The sequence below is a fragment of the Panthera tigris genome, chromosome D1 (assembly GCF_018350195.1).
Source record: "Panthera tigris isolate Pti1 chromosome D1, P.tigris_Pti1_mat1.1, whole genome shotgun sequence".
Lineage (NCBI taxonomy): Eukaryota > Metazoa > Chordata > Mammalia > Carnivora > Felidae > Panthera > Panthera tigris.
The window spans coordinates 96899813-96912376 of NC_056669.1; positions in this window are offsets into that span (position 1 = coordinate 96899813).

Sequence of the window (12564 nt, forward strand, 5' to 3'; positions counted from 1 at the left end):
GAACTGGTCACTGCAGCAGTGGCTGGAGTAAGAGGTGAGGTCAGGAGGACTCAAGTCATGTCCAAGAGGTGACCGATGCAGGGCAGGGGTTGGAAGGAGGATGCTTTGTAGGGAAACACCAGTGAAGAAATCTGCCAGTCCTGGTAACCGTACTCTCGGACGAGGAGGGGATGACCGCCTCCCCACGTGGTCACACCAACGGTGCAGTCGGTCCCACTGGGTGCTCGGTCCTGAGTGCAGGACTCCAGGTGGCATATGCAGACAGGACAGAGGGTGCCCAAACACACAAACTGCCCCACGATGAGATGCGGTCGAGGGAGCTAAGGCTGTTTGCCAAGAGAAGGGCAGACACAAATCTGCGGGGTTCTCTTTTCGAAGATTTGAAGGCGACTTCCAAATCCACATCTACAAAACTGACCCTATCTCCCACCCAGCACCGAGACGTGGCTCCCTCCTTCCGTGCAGCCCCTTCTCCACGCGCACGCTGTCCCCAGACCCGACCCAGGTGTCCCAGCCAGAAACCTGAGCATCGACTCGATTCCCCTCTTAGCCACCACATCCCGTCCACTCCACCTCCTAAATCATCTTGGCTCTCTGGCTGCTCCCTCCACCCCTCCTACTTCTGCAAGCCTCCCCCTGCACTGAGGCCATCCTCCCGGAAACCAGACTTGGCTACACCCGCCACCTGCCTCAGCCTTGGGCTCCCCGCTGACCTCAAGCCAGAGTCTATCCCTAGCACCCGAGGAGACCCTGCCCCCGGGACAGGTAGGCAGGCGATTCCCTCTACAAGGGGGTCAGCCAAGGTGAGGTGTCTTTTTAAAGGTCAGCCTGCCCTATATTTGCTGAGCAGTCCCTTTTCCCCCTTTTCCCAGTCCACACCAGGACGCTTTCGCTCGTCCCCACCTAGAGGAAGGGCAATGCTTCCCCAACGTGCACAGTCATTGAGCAGACACCCATCAGTTCAAAAGGAGAAACAGGGCACATTGTGGGGCAAGGTCACGGGCTTTGGAACAGACAGATGTGGGTTCGAATCCCGACCCTGCTGCTTGCTGGGCAAGTGACTTCAACTCTCTCTTTGTAACGTGTGGGCGATGGGTGGCCAGCTCAGAGCGCAGCTGTGAGAGGGAAGTGATGTTGTACAGGAAGCATCCTTCGCACACTGTGGGGCACGTGGTAGGTGTTCAACGTATGGTGCCTATTGGTATTGTTCACCCCGAGCCTTATCACGTCCACCCCGCCCCACATCGGCCCCCTCCCATGGCAGTGCCCTCGTTATCCGTTATCCTTAACAACCCCGCCCCCTGTGCCCCTGTCCTACCTTCCCCTGGTCCGTGGTTCTTCTCCCCACCCCTGCCCCGGCTTGGTCAGGTGTTTCTGCCGTGACGAAGAAGCCTCGCGGCAGATGCTCAGTGTATGTTTGCTGCCTGAATGCATGGGTGGATGGCTGAATGAACGGCACCCGGGGACAACCTGACTTGTGTCTAGCGTCTCAGGGTCTCTCCACTCCCTGGCTCCAGCCCAAAGAGCCTAGCTCCAGAGAGCCAGAGCCTAGGCATTCCCAGGAAGGAGAAGCCACTGGACTGGTCTGGGGGCAACTTAGACAGTGTCGTTTGTTGGAAAAAGCATGAGCCTTTCAATCAGGGGTAGGTGTTCAAATCCTGTCTTAGTTGGGTGACTTCAGGTGGCCCTGTTTCCCCTCCACCGTCAGTCTCCTCATCTGGAACACGACAGTTGTGACAACAGCAAGGACGGCTGCACCCCCTTCTTTACGGAAATGTTGCGTGCATTAAATGAGATAGTTGATGTAATTGGCTGGAAGCAGGGAGGATGCCCCACAAAGGGGGTCACTTTTTTCCACATCTGTCGGGACGCTGCAGCAACGAACTGACCGCCACAGGAGCTAATTTCTCACACGCACACAGGTCAGTCGGGAGCTCTGGCCTTGTCGTTCTCCCCGAGGAACCCAGGCTAGCGGAGCAGCCGTCCTCTCACCCCTTGCTGGCTGAAATGGCAGAGGGAGAGAATGTTCTGGAAGACCCGAACCCGTAACTAAATAGTAGAGCCTAGAAGTGACCCACGTCACCTCAGCCCCCAATGCACTGGTCAGAATAGCCACCTGACCCCACCCAACGGCAGGGGGGGGGTCCAAGAAGTGTAATCCTACCACGTGCTCAGAAGGCAGCCAGCCAGAAATACTTGGCGACCAGCCCTGGCGACCACCGCCATCATTCACCTCCATCTCCGTGGAGCAAAATGGGACGGCGACGTGGGTGGGGTTCATCGCTTCTGTCCTGTACTTGACTGGAAGGCGGGGTCAGCACAGTCCATGCAGGCTGCTGGGGGCGGAGCTTTCACGGTTCCGGACCTTGAACTGCTCTTGTAAAGCTCCTGGGTCCTGCGCAGGGCTGGGCTGCCGGGGTTTGGGCAGAGGCGGGGGCAGGGTCGGGGTTGGGGGGCTGGTCTCTGGCAGGGGTCGCGAGGTGGTAAAGCCCTCATTCTCCAACATTCATCCCCAGGGAGGTCGTGTCCGAAACGTCCAGGCATCCTCGCGTTGAAGCGCAACATATACCAGAAATTAACATTTGCTTTTAACCAGTTAATGCCTTTGCCACCTACCCGCAGTCCAGTGACCGCTGTAAAACCTTGTTGGAAACGAACTCTTAAAGGCGGAGCGTGATGGCCTTCGTGAGCCTGACACCTGCCTCGGAGGAGGAGGGAGAAGGAGTTCGGTTTTCAGACTTCTGGGAAGGTTTCCCCCGTGGGCTCCAGCCTTTTCTTACAGGAAGCTCGCAGTGGCTTCAGTCTCGTGTTCCGGGCTCAGTTCAGCCCTCGAGGCGACACCACTTTATGTTCGAAGCCTGTGACTGTTCAAGCTGGGCCAGGCGCACAGCTGTGAGTGAAGCTGTCATCTCCCCGCGGGCCTCTCACTATGCCTGTCACTCCCCATTAGCAGATCAGTCATTCCTCCGGGACAAGACCCCGGGTTTCAGGGAAGAGGGCTGATAACAGAGAAATATAGGCTGGGACCCGCAATGGGTCCCAGAAGTCCTTGACACTTTAGGTAGAATTAGCTTACCATAAAAGCTTCTGGCCACCCTGGGGGTCTGGAGGGCTGCTCGCAGGGACCCAGGCTGAGCGTCTGTAGGTTCCATCTCGTTCTCTCGTCTTCCACTTCTCCCCTCCATTGTTGACCCCACCTGAGCCCTCTCCAAGGCTTTCACTGGTTCTCCTACCTTTGCTCCATGCATCTCTGGTTAAGTCCAGCCACAGACAGAAACACCCTTCATTTATTCATTCGTGCACACATGCACACATTCACTAATTGATTCAAATGTATTCAAAGTTTATTGAGTGCTGACTATATATCTGTCGTTACGCTGGGCTCTGGATCCTCGTCTATAACTGTGAGCAGAGCAGACAGTGGTCCTACCCTCAGAGACCTCCCAGCCTCAGAAGGGGGAAGGAGCTTGAGATCACAACTGCCACAACCCAATTTAGAAATAATAAAAAATAAATTAAGATCTTAAAAGTTAAAATACTGATAACGATAACGAACATCTGAACAGGCCCTTCGCCAGAGCAGATCTACGGAGGGCACACAAGCAAACGAAAAGACGCTCCGCATCGGCACTCATTAGGGAAATATTAAAAGCACAGCGAGATACTGCCCTACACCTATTTGCACGGCTCCAACGAGAAAGATCGCCGGCCCCGAGTGTCGGCAGGAAGTCGCTAGACCGGAACTCACCTACGTTGTCAGCAGAAGTGTTAAATGGTAGGTCCCCTTCAACGCACAGTTTGGCAATCTCTCCAAAAGTGAAACATACACTTACTGCACCATCCACCCGTTCCACACCCAGGTATCTACTCGAGAGAGACCAAGATGTGCGTCCCGACGAAGACCTGTACGCGAATCTCAATTGCAGCTTTATTTATAACAACCAAACCCTGGAAACAACGCAGGTGTCCGTCAACAGGCGACTGAGGATACAAATGGTTAGCCATCCAGGCCAGGAAATACTCTTCTGCCATAAGAAAGCACCGCGGGTCCCCGCAAGAGTGTGGACGACTCTCGACACCGTGTTGAGGGCAAGGAGCCGGACAACACGCGTTTCCACTACAGGGCTGCCCAATGATTCTAGAAAATACGAACCGGAAAGCAGATCAGTGGCTGGCTAGATGGGGGCAAGGGTCGGGGGGGAGGGAGGGAATACAGGGACCAGGAGGTAACCTTTTGGGGAAGACAGGTGTGCTTACCATCTTGATTGCCGCGATGGTTTCGCGAGTGAAAATTTACGTCAAGAGGTATCGAATTTTACACTTTAAACGTGCGCAGGCCAAGAAAGCTATTTAAGAAATTGCAAGTGCACGATGAATCATTTAATTGCAGGTGAGCTAGAGAGCTCCAAGCGAGGCATTACAGGACGCACTGAGCATGTGCGGCAGAAGGAGCTGACTCAGTCTGGGGGTTGAGAGCTCCCCCCCGGGGGGGGGGGCGGGGAGGAGGAAGATGGGGTTCAGGCTGGGATGGGAAACACTGGGAAGGAACCGGCACAGGGGGGTGGGCTCTGGGGGAGGGATGAACAATCTTGGCAGAGGAAGCCAGGTGCGTCAGGGCCCTGAGGGGGGGTGGAGGGGTGGGCGACAAGGGGACAGCACAGCGAGGGGAGCTGGGGAAGTCAGAGGATGCAGTTCTCAGCGCCCCAAGCCTCCGTCTGATCTGGGCCAGGTATCCAGTTGTCCCGGGCAACAGTGGCTTCCCACGGGGACCTCCAGCCTCTTCACCGCTCTGGCTGGTCCCGAGCTCATAACATGACTGAGCCCCCGCTGCCTTCTCGGGGGCTCCCCCATTCTAAGCCTGGAAGCAAGTTCTATGCAGTCTCCACCCTGAGCCCTGAACGCCCCCCAGGCCTGTGTCGGCCCCCGAGGCACGGTTCCTCCCCCCTCCCCCCGCTCTGGCTGCTGGGGCTGGCAGTCTGACCCCTTCCATTCTTCCAGTGTTCAGAGCAGTGTGCTACCCCTCCTTCTGGAACCTGCGTTCAAATCCCAGCTCAGTCGCTCCCCAGGTGTGCAAACTCCCCGGCCCTCAGTCTCCACATCTGTAAATTGGAGACGATAATGACAGCAGTTCTCTGGATTATGGTGAGTAAATGAGCCGGCTGACATTCACAAAGCACTGGGACGAGCGCCTTCCGTCTTCGGTTCTACGTGGAACAAAATTCTGTTATATCCAGTAAATGCCAGGAAGGGCTCTGAGGAGGGCGGTGCTGGGTCAGGGAGGAGGTGAAGGGTCAGGTAGCAGTGGGGACACCTCGCCTGACCTCTTTGGGCTTGAGGGCAGTGTCCCTTCCAGCTCAGACTCTGGTTCTGTGACTTCAGGCGACTTTGGCATCAAAGGCCTCAGGGCTCCTCCCGCGTGGCGTGAGTTCCCCGCTGAGATTTCTCTGGCTGCACCAAGCTCCGGGATCGCCCAGAACCTCCCAGCGCCCCTGTCACGTGCACGCACGCCTCTGCTCGGGAATGCCGCGACCACAGAGCGAGAGATTCTCTCTCTGTCCCGCTCTCTGTTTTCTTCTTTGTTTCCCTCCGTCTCAAAAGACCAGGAGCAAAATGCCTCTGCTCAGGCGGCTGTCCCGTCCACGCTGACGCAAGTTACCTTCCTCTCCTTCGCTAGTGGGAGACAATCCAGCCTTCCAGCTGGGAGCTCCCAACAGGAGAACGTGGGTGCCAGCGGGCCCTCGACACGCTTGTGCCTCTAGCAGAGCCTGGCCCGTGCTACAGATGAGGAAACCGAGGCTCAGAGAGCTAGAGGTGCTCGTGCTGGGTCAGAGGACCTGGGGTAAAGACTCGCCGTCAATTCCCTGACACGTTACGTAGGCTCAGGCTTTGCCGTTTACAAAGGACCTTCACATGTAGACTTATGTAGGAGCCTCGCAAAACCCCTACAGGGTAAAGAGGGCAGCTATCATCATTCCCCATGTACAGACGGGAAAACAAAGGCTTAGAGGATTGGAGGTATTTCCCACGGTCCATGGCTGGTGGCTTCAGTTGAATTGGCCAAGCATTTATTAGGCACCTCTGATGTGTCAGCCCTTATTCTAGGCCGTGGGGAACAAAAGAGAATCAGGCAAGGCACCCTGCCCTTGAGAAGCTAATTTGGGGACCATGCGGTAGGTGCCATGAGGATGGGTATTCAGAGGACTCTAGGGCAGCACCTAGAAGAGGGGGTTCTGGGAAGGCTTCCTGGGAGAGGTGGCATCTGAGCTGAATCTTGAAGGCTGGGGAGGAATTGGCCAGATAAGTAAAAACGGGAAAAGGGGCGCCTGGGTGGCCCAGTTGGTTGAGCATCCGACTCTTGATTTTGGCTCAGCTCATGATCTCATGGTTTGCGAGTTCGAGCCCTGCGTCAGGCTCCACACCGACAACACAGAGCCCGCTTGGGATTCCCTCTCTCCCTCTCTCCCTGCCCCTTCCCTGTGCCTTCTCTCCTTCCCTCTCTCTCTGTCTCAAAAGTGAATAAACATTTTAAAAACATTTAAAAAATTAAGGGGCGCCTGGGTGGCTCAGCCGGTTGAACGTCCGACTTTGGCTCAGGTCACGATCTCGCGGTTCGTGGGTTCGAGCCCCGCGTGAGGCTCTGCGCTGACCGCCCGGAGCCTGGAGCCCGCTTCGGATTCTGTGTCTCCCTCTCTCTCTGCCCCTCCCCCACATGTGCGCTTTCTCTCTCTGTCTCTCAAAAAGAAATAAGCATTTAAAAACATAAATAAAAAGAAACTCAAAAATTAAAAAAAAAATAATAAAATGAGCAGAACATTTGGAACTGAAAGATAAGCCTGAGGTAAGCACAGGGCATGAGTCCCAGTTGTATGGGCACCACGGGTAGAATAGACAGTTTGGAGCCTGGTCTCCTAACTGCTATTGCCTCGGCCACTGCAGCAGGGCTGGAGAAGGACCTCCTAACACACGTGTGTATACGTGTGATGCATGTGCGTGTGTGTGGTGTCACGTGTATACACACACGCACAGACCGCGTGGTGGCAAGATCACATGTTTGGCAGATCTCGGGGGGCAAAGTATAGTCTATGAAATCAGACACCCGAGGCCTAATCCTGTCTCCCTTGCCTTTAGCTATTTGACCTGGGACACATCATAGAACATCCCTGTGCCTCAGTTTTCCCCGTCTGTAAGTTGGGATCGTGATCATGCCTATTTCGAGGCATTGCTGCGAGGATTCTCTCAGACGGTACAGGACAGGCTCCTTCCAACGGCGTTTGGCATATGGAAAACAGTCAGCGGTCGTGTCGTTCTTTCACCAACGCCAACAGTCAGAACTCCCCAAACCCATTCCTCAAAGGATTTCTGAGAACTCGAGCTGGGAAAGAATCACAAGGTCATTGGGCTCCGGGTGTTGTCCATCATAGCTGCTCTGCAAATAACCCGAGAGTGAGCTATGTCCTCAGACTAGAAAGTGACCTCGGGAGACAGAGGGCACAGAACGAGAGGCAGCAAAGGCTCAGAGGGAAGAAAGTACGTTCAGGGTATGTTCGGGAAGCAGCAAGTCCAGAGGTTTTTATTTGGGGGAAAGGCTATGATATGAAAGGGGACAGAGTTACCCCATTTGACTCTTGCTCCAGAAGCCAGGTGAGGGGCAAAATGGATGAATGGCGGGAAGTTTTAGCCTTTGGCAGAATAATGGCCTGGGCTGCCTTAAAGGTAGTGAGCTCCCCCTCACTCGTGCTTCCTGTTTTGGGGGATTTCAAGCAGAAGCTAGAGGACCACCCATCCTACTATGCATGGCTGGGATCATCTCTGAAGTTCCAATGAGCCACTGAGCTACCTGGTATGGGAGAACCAGAAATGCACAAGATGGGGAAACTGGGAGGAGCTAAAAACTGAGTATGTACTAAGACATCAGGCTAGAGGCCGGCACTGAACTGCCCTCGGTTGGCCGTTAAGTTTCATCCCTTTGCATTACAGATCAAGTTACATAGGCTCTCTATGTCTTAGATTGTCCGTTAGAGAAATGTAAAGAATGACGGAGAGTCCTATCAGCCATTTTCACTTTAGTATAAATTAGATACCCTGATCATTTTTTTTTTTCCATGACAACTGACTGATGATAGAAGACAGATGTTACCAAATAAAAAGCGACAAGGACTCGGGGAGTAAAGTGGGCAGGGCTCTAAGGTGAACTTCATTCATCTCAATTTTGCCAAGCAGAAGCCCTGACAACAACCTGGGAGGAAATAAAATACTCAGTGGCAAGATGTTGCTATCACATATTCATTTCAGCAACCAGCTACGGAGTATCAACTATGTACTGTGCTGTGTGCAGGGCACTGGGGACACTAGATGAACTGGACACAGCTCCGGGCCTCTCGGGCATCTGGACAGACATGGAAATCTTGACATAAGCCGGCATGACTGGTGCCGTGATAGAAGGGTGAGCTTGAGCGGTAGATGATCCTTCCCATCAGCAGCTCCCCAGGCCTCTCTCTCTTTCTCTCTCTCTCACTCAGAGCCACCTCCGCGGGCCAGCTTGCACACTGCCCTCCTTCCTTCCTCTGCTCCCTCTCCAGGGCAAGGAAGACGGACGACTGTCACACGAGGGCCTGTCTGGGGCTCTGGGCGGGTGGATAATTAGACTCTGAGAGAAGCCATCTGCTTCAGGCCCCCAGGGGTCTCGGGCAGGCCGAGGCAGTGCAGCTGCTCCCGACCCGACCACGCAGCAGCTCTCACAGTGAAGTTCCTACGTGCAAAGGGTTTAAACGTTCTCCAGCCTGTGAGAAGGCTGTCTCCCCAGCAGCAGGGCCCAGGGTGAGGGGCTAGGGACTTGATCACGTCTCTATTTCCATGTCTGCGTGCTTTGTTGGAGCCCTGGCACCGAGCTGCAGGGATGGGGGCAGGCAGGGGCGGGGCGGGGCCGGGGGGGTGGGGGGAATAGGGGAGGCCCAGGCTCCCGAGGGCAATCATTAAAGCTGCAGAGATGAGAGAGATATAGGCCAGCACCGCATCTCCAGAAGGGCTAACAGAGGCCCCAGGAAAGGGAGAGAGCGGGCCAAGGCCTCACAGTGAGAAACCATCTTCAAAGGTCAGCTCATCCCTTGCTGGCGACAGGAGGGGCAGTGAGGGTAGGGATGGGAGGGTCAGGCCGAGTGGCCCGTCAGCTCTCAGCTCATAGGGAAAGCCTACCCCGCCACACAAAGAACTTTACCCCCAGGAGCGGGTCTTATCCTGGCAACCTCTAAGGTTGGTATTGTGATGCCCAGTGCACAGACGAAGATACTAAGACATAGAGAGCCTACGGAACTTGCCCCAGGCCACGCGGCTAGGAAGGAGAACAAGGCTTTGCATTCAAGTCCATCACTGAACTCACAGCTGCACTCTTACCCACACAAGGGGCAAAGCAGAGCCGTGGTAAAGCACACGAGTGCCAGGGCCGGACTGCTGTCTGGACTCCAACCCAGCCCTATCACTTCGGGGCTGTGTGAACCTGCGTAGATTGTCGTTGGGAGCCTCACTTGTCCCCCTCTCTAAAATGGGGATAATAACACCCACCTTATGGTATTCAGAAGATTAAGTGAGTTGAAAAGGGGAAAGGACTCGATCACATGAGCTGCCGTTGTCGACACATCAGCCAGGGGAATCCTTTGAAGATACTAAGTCCGATCACTTCACCTCACTGTTTAAAACAACCCAATGGCTTCCTCTCCACTCAGAGCAAAGGCTCAAGTCCCAGCCGTGGTCCCCATCTGGCCTCCGTCACCCCCCTATCCTCACCTCCCCCCATTCCACCTGCTCCTGACATGGCAGTCTCCTACCTCAGGGCCTTTGCCTTTACTCTTCCCTGTGCCTGGAACACTGTACCCCCACATATTAGCCTGGCTCCTCCTTCAAGCACCTGCTCTTGTGTTGTCTTCTCTGCGAGGTCCGCCCTGACACTCTTCAAAATTGTCACCACCACCCACTTCCCTGCTTGATTTTCTCTGTAGCATTCATACTCCAAAAAATAGTTAGCCTATTTAGTTATTATTACTGCTGTGTCTCTTTCTCCCCACCTTGGAAAATAGCTCTTGAAAGCAGGGATGCTTGTCCTGCTCTGGCTGGCACAAAGCGGGACTCCCGGAACTGTGAGTCGAGTGAATGAATGAATGAATGAATGACTATATCGGTCTGCCTCCACACTTGAAAGCCAAGGAGTCAAACGCCAAGGAGACCAAGTCCCAAGGGCCAGAAGCAGCTTGGAGGGGAGGCTTGGAGGCTTGGCGGTCAGGGCAAGGCAATGACAGACAGAGGAGAGGAGAGTGACAGCCCTCCCAGCTCTTACCCTGCAGCCTGAACCCCACACGCAGCACCCAGCATATGGTGGGCACCCAAAAAAATGCTTGCGGGAAGAATGGCAGGGAAGAGGGAGGGAGGGGCATTTACCGAACACATACCAGGCCCTAGAAAAAAATCAACCAAAATATCCATTCACTCCTTCACAGATGAGACGTTGAAGACAGCCCTGTAGCAGTCAGGCACTGTCCTAGGGTCTCCAGGAGCTTACACTCTGGAGGGGGCAGGGAGGCGTGTAGTTCATGATCCCTGCACTCTTGGACATCACGATCTTGCGAATAACAAAGACATTAACCAGCTCCGTATGTTACATATCAATACCATACCCATTTTACATACGAGGAAACTGAGGCTTGGGGTATTTAGGTGTTTGGGCCACTAGGTGGCAGAGCCGGGCCTAGAACCAGCTGGGTCTGCCTGGTTCCCAACTTCCTTCCTCCTCCCAAATGAGTGTGGCTTGCGTCCCGTGCTCAGAGGAGGGTGCAGCCTCAGGACTGGGACAGCAGGAAGACAGGAGGAACAGCCTGAGCTGCAATGCGGGGTTGGAACCCAGGGAGTCAGGTCCCAGGGCCAGGGAGAAAGTTATCTGAAGGTGGACTAGCAGAAAGGGGCATCCCAGAGCGGGAGGAAAGCCACAGCAGAGCCCGCGGGCTGGCGGTTTCCATTTTCTCCTTCAGGCACTTGGGAGCCAGTGAAGGTTTGGGAGCGCAGGGCCTCTTGAAGAGCAGCCTGGCAGCAAGTGCAGGAAAAGAGAAGCACGCAGAACCCCTGGCAAGATGGAGGCCTAGCCAGAGGCTACCCCAGTGACCTAGGAAGCAGGTGTAAGGCCATCAAAGGCCATACACAGATGCCAGGGAAGCCTGCACCGGTGACGTCTAGATATTTAGTGTTCTGAAGGCAGTGCCCCGGGGGCGCCTGGGTGGCTCAGCTGGTTAAGCACTGACTTCGGCTCAGGTCACGATCTCGCGGTTTGTGGGTTCGAGCCCCGAGTCAGGCTCTGTGCTGACAGCTCGGAGCCCGGAGCCTGCTTCGGATTCTGTGTCTCCCTCTCTCTCTCTCCCCTCCCCTGTGCATGCTCTGTCTCTCTCTGGCTCTCAATCATAAATAAAAGTTGAAAAAAAAAAAAAAAAGGCATCACCCCAGAAGAAAACCAGAACTCACAAGCTGTCTGGCCCCAGTCATTGAAACCATCCGGAGTCAAAGACAGCTCTGAAGAAGGACAACAGTAACACCTGGGGTGTGCTGGGGACGGTCACGGCACCACCAGTGTGCTGTCTTCTGCACGTTCCAGCACCGTCCCGTGCAAACGTGATGTTTTTACAACGCTATGGAGGAGTAGCCTACATATCAGAAAATCTACCCACAATGCAATGGTCTTTCGTAAACTTACCAGAAGAGTGCGACCCCCATCATCAGTTTTAGAGAACATTTTCATCACCTCAGAAAGATCCCTCGGGCCCATTTGATGCTAATCCCCGACCTACCCGCTGCCTGCCCCCGACAAGGGCTAACCTTCCTTCCGCCTCTGTGGATTTGCTTTCTCTAGACGGTCTGTGTAAATGGAATCCTACGCTCTGGGGCCTCTTGTTTCTGGCCTCTTCCACACGGCATAACGTGTTGAGGCTCATCCATCTACTGGTGTATACAGTCGTTTGTTTCTTTTTAAGGCTTGAACAGTATTCCACTGCAGGCATATACAACAGTTTGCTTATCCACGCGCCGGTTGGTGGACATTTGTGTTTGTGATTTGGGGCTGTTCTGAAGCACGAATAATCCGGCTGTGGACATTCCTGTGTGAGTCCTTGAGTGACACAGGTTTTCAGTGCCTCGCGCATAGATAGGTAGAAGTGGGATGGCTGGGTGGCGGGGAGAGTTTCACTCTCTAGGAAATGTGCACAAGGCATTTGTTTTGTGTGGGCGTCAGCCTATCCATAGCGCTATGACCAGCTAAGAATGCCCGGAGGCCACCCCTGGGCCCCAGGCTACTTGTGGTGACGCAGCCATTTCCCTGACGGCAGCCAATGTCACGGCTGCACCAGCCCTTGGGGTTCTTTCTGCGATTGCAAGGTTCCCCTCAGCAACAACCACCAGGGAACCCTGAAAACAAGGTTCGTTACTTACAAGCCCTGGGCCCAGAGCCACACAGCAGAGTCATAGGAAGAGGGACAGTGCGAGCGTGTAGACCTGGCCTTTATTGGGGTTGAGGGTGGGGTGCCTAGGGCTTTG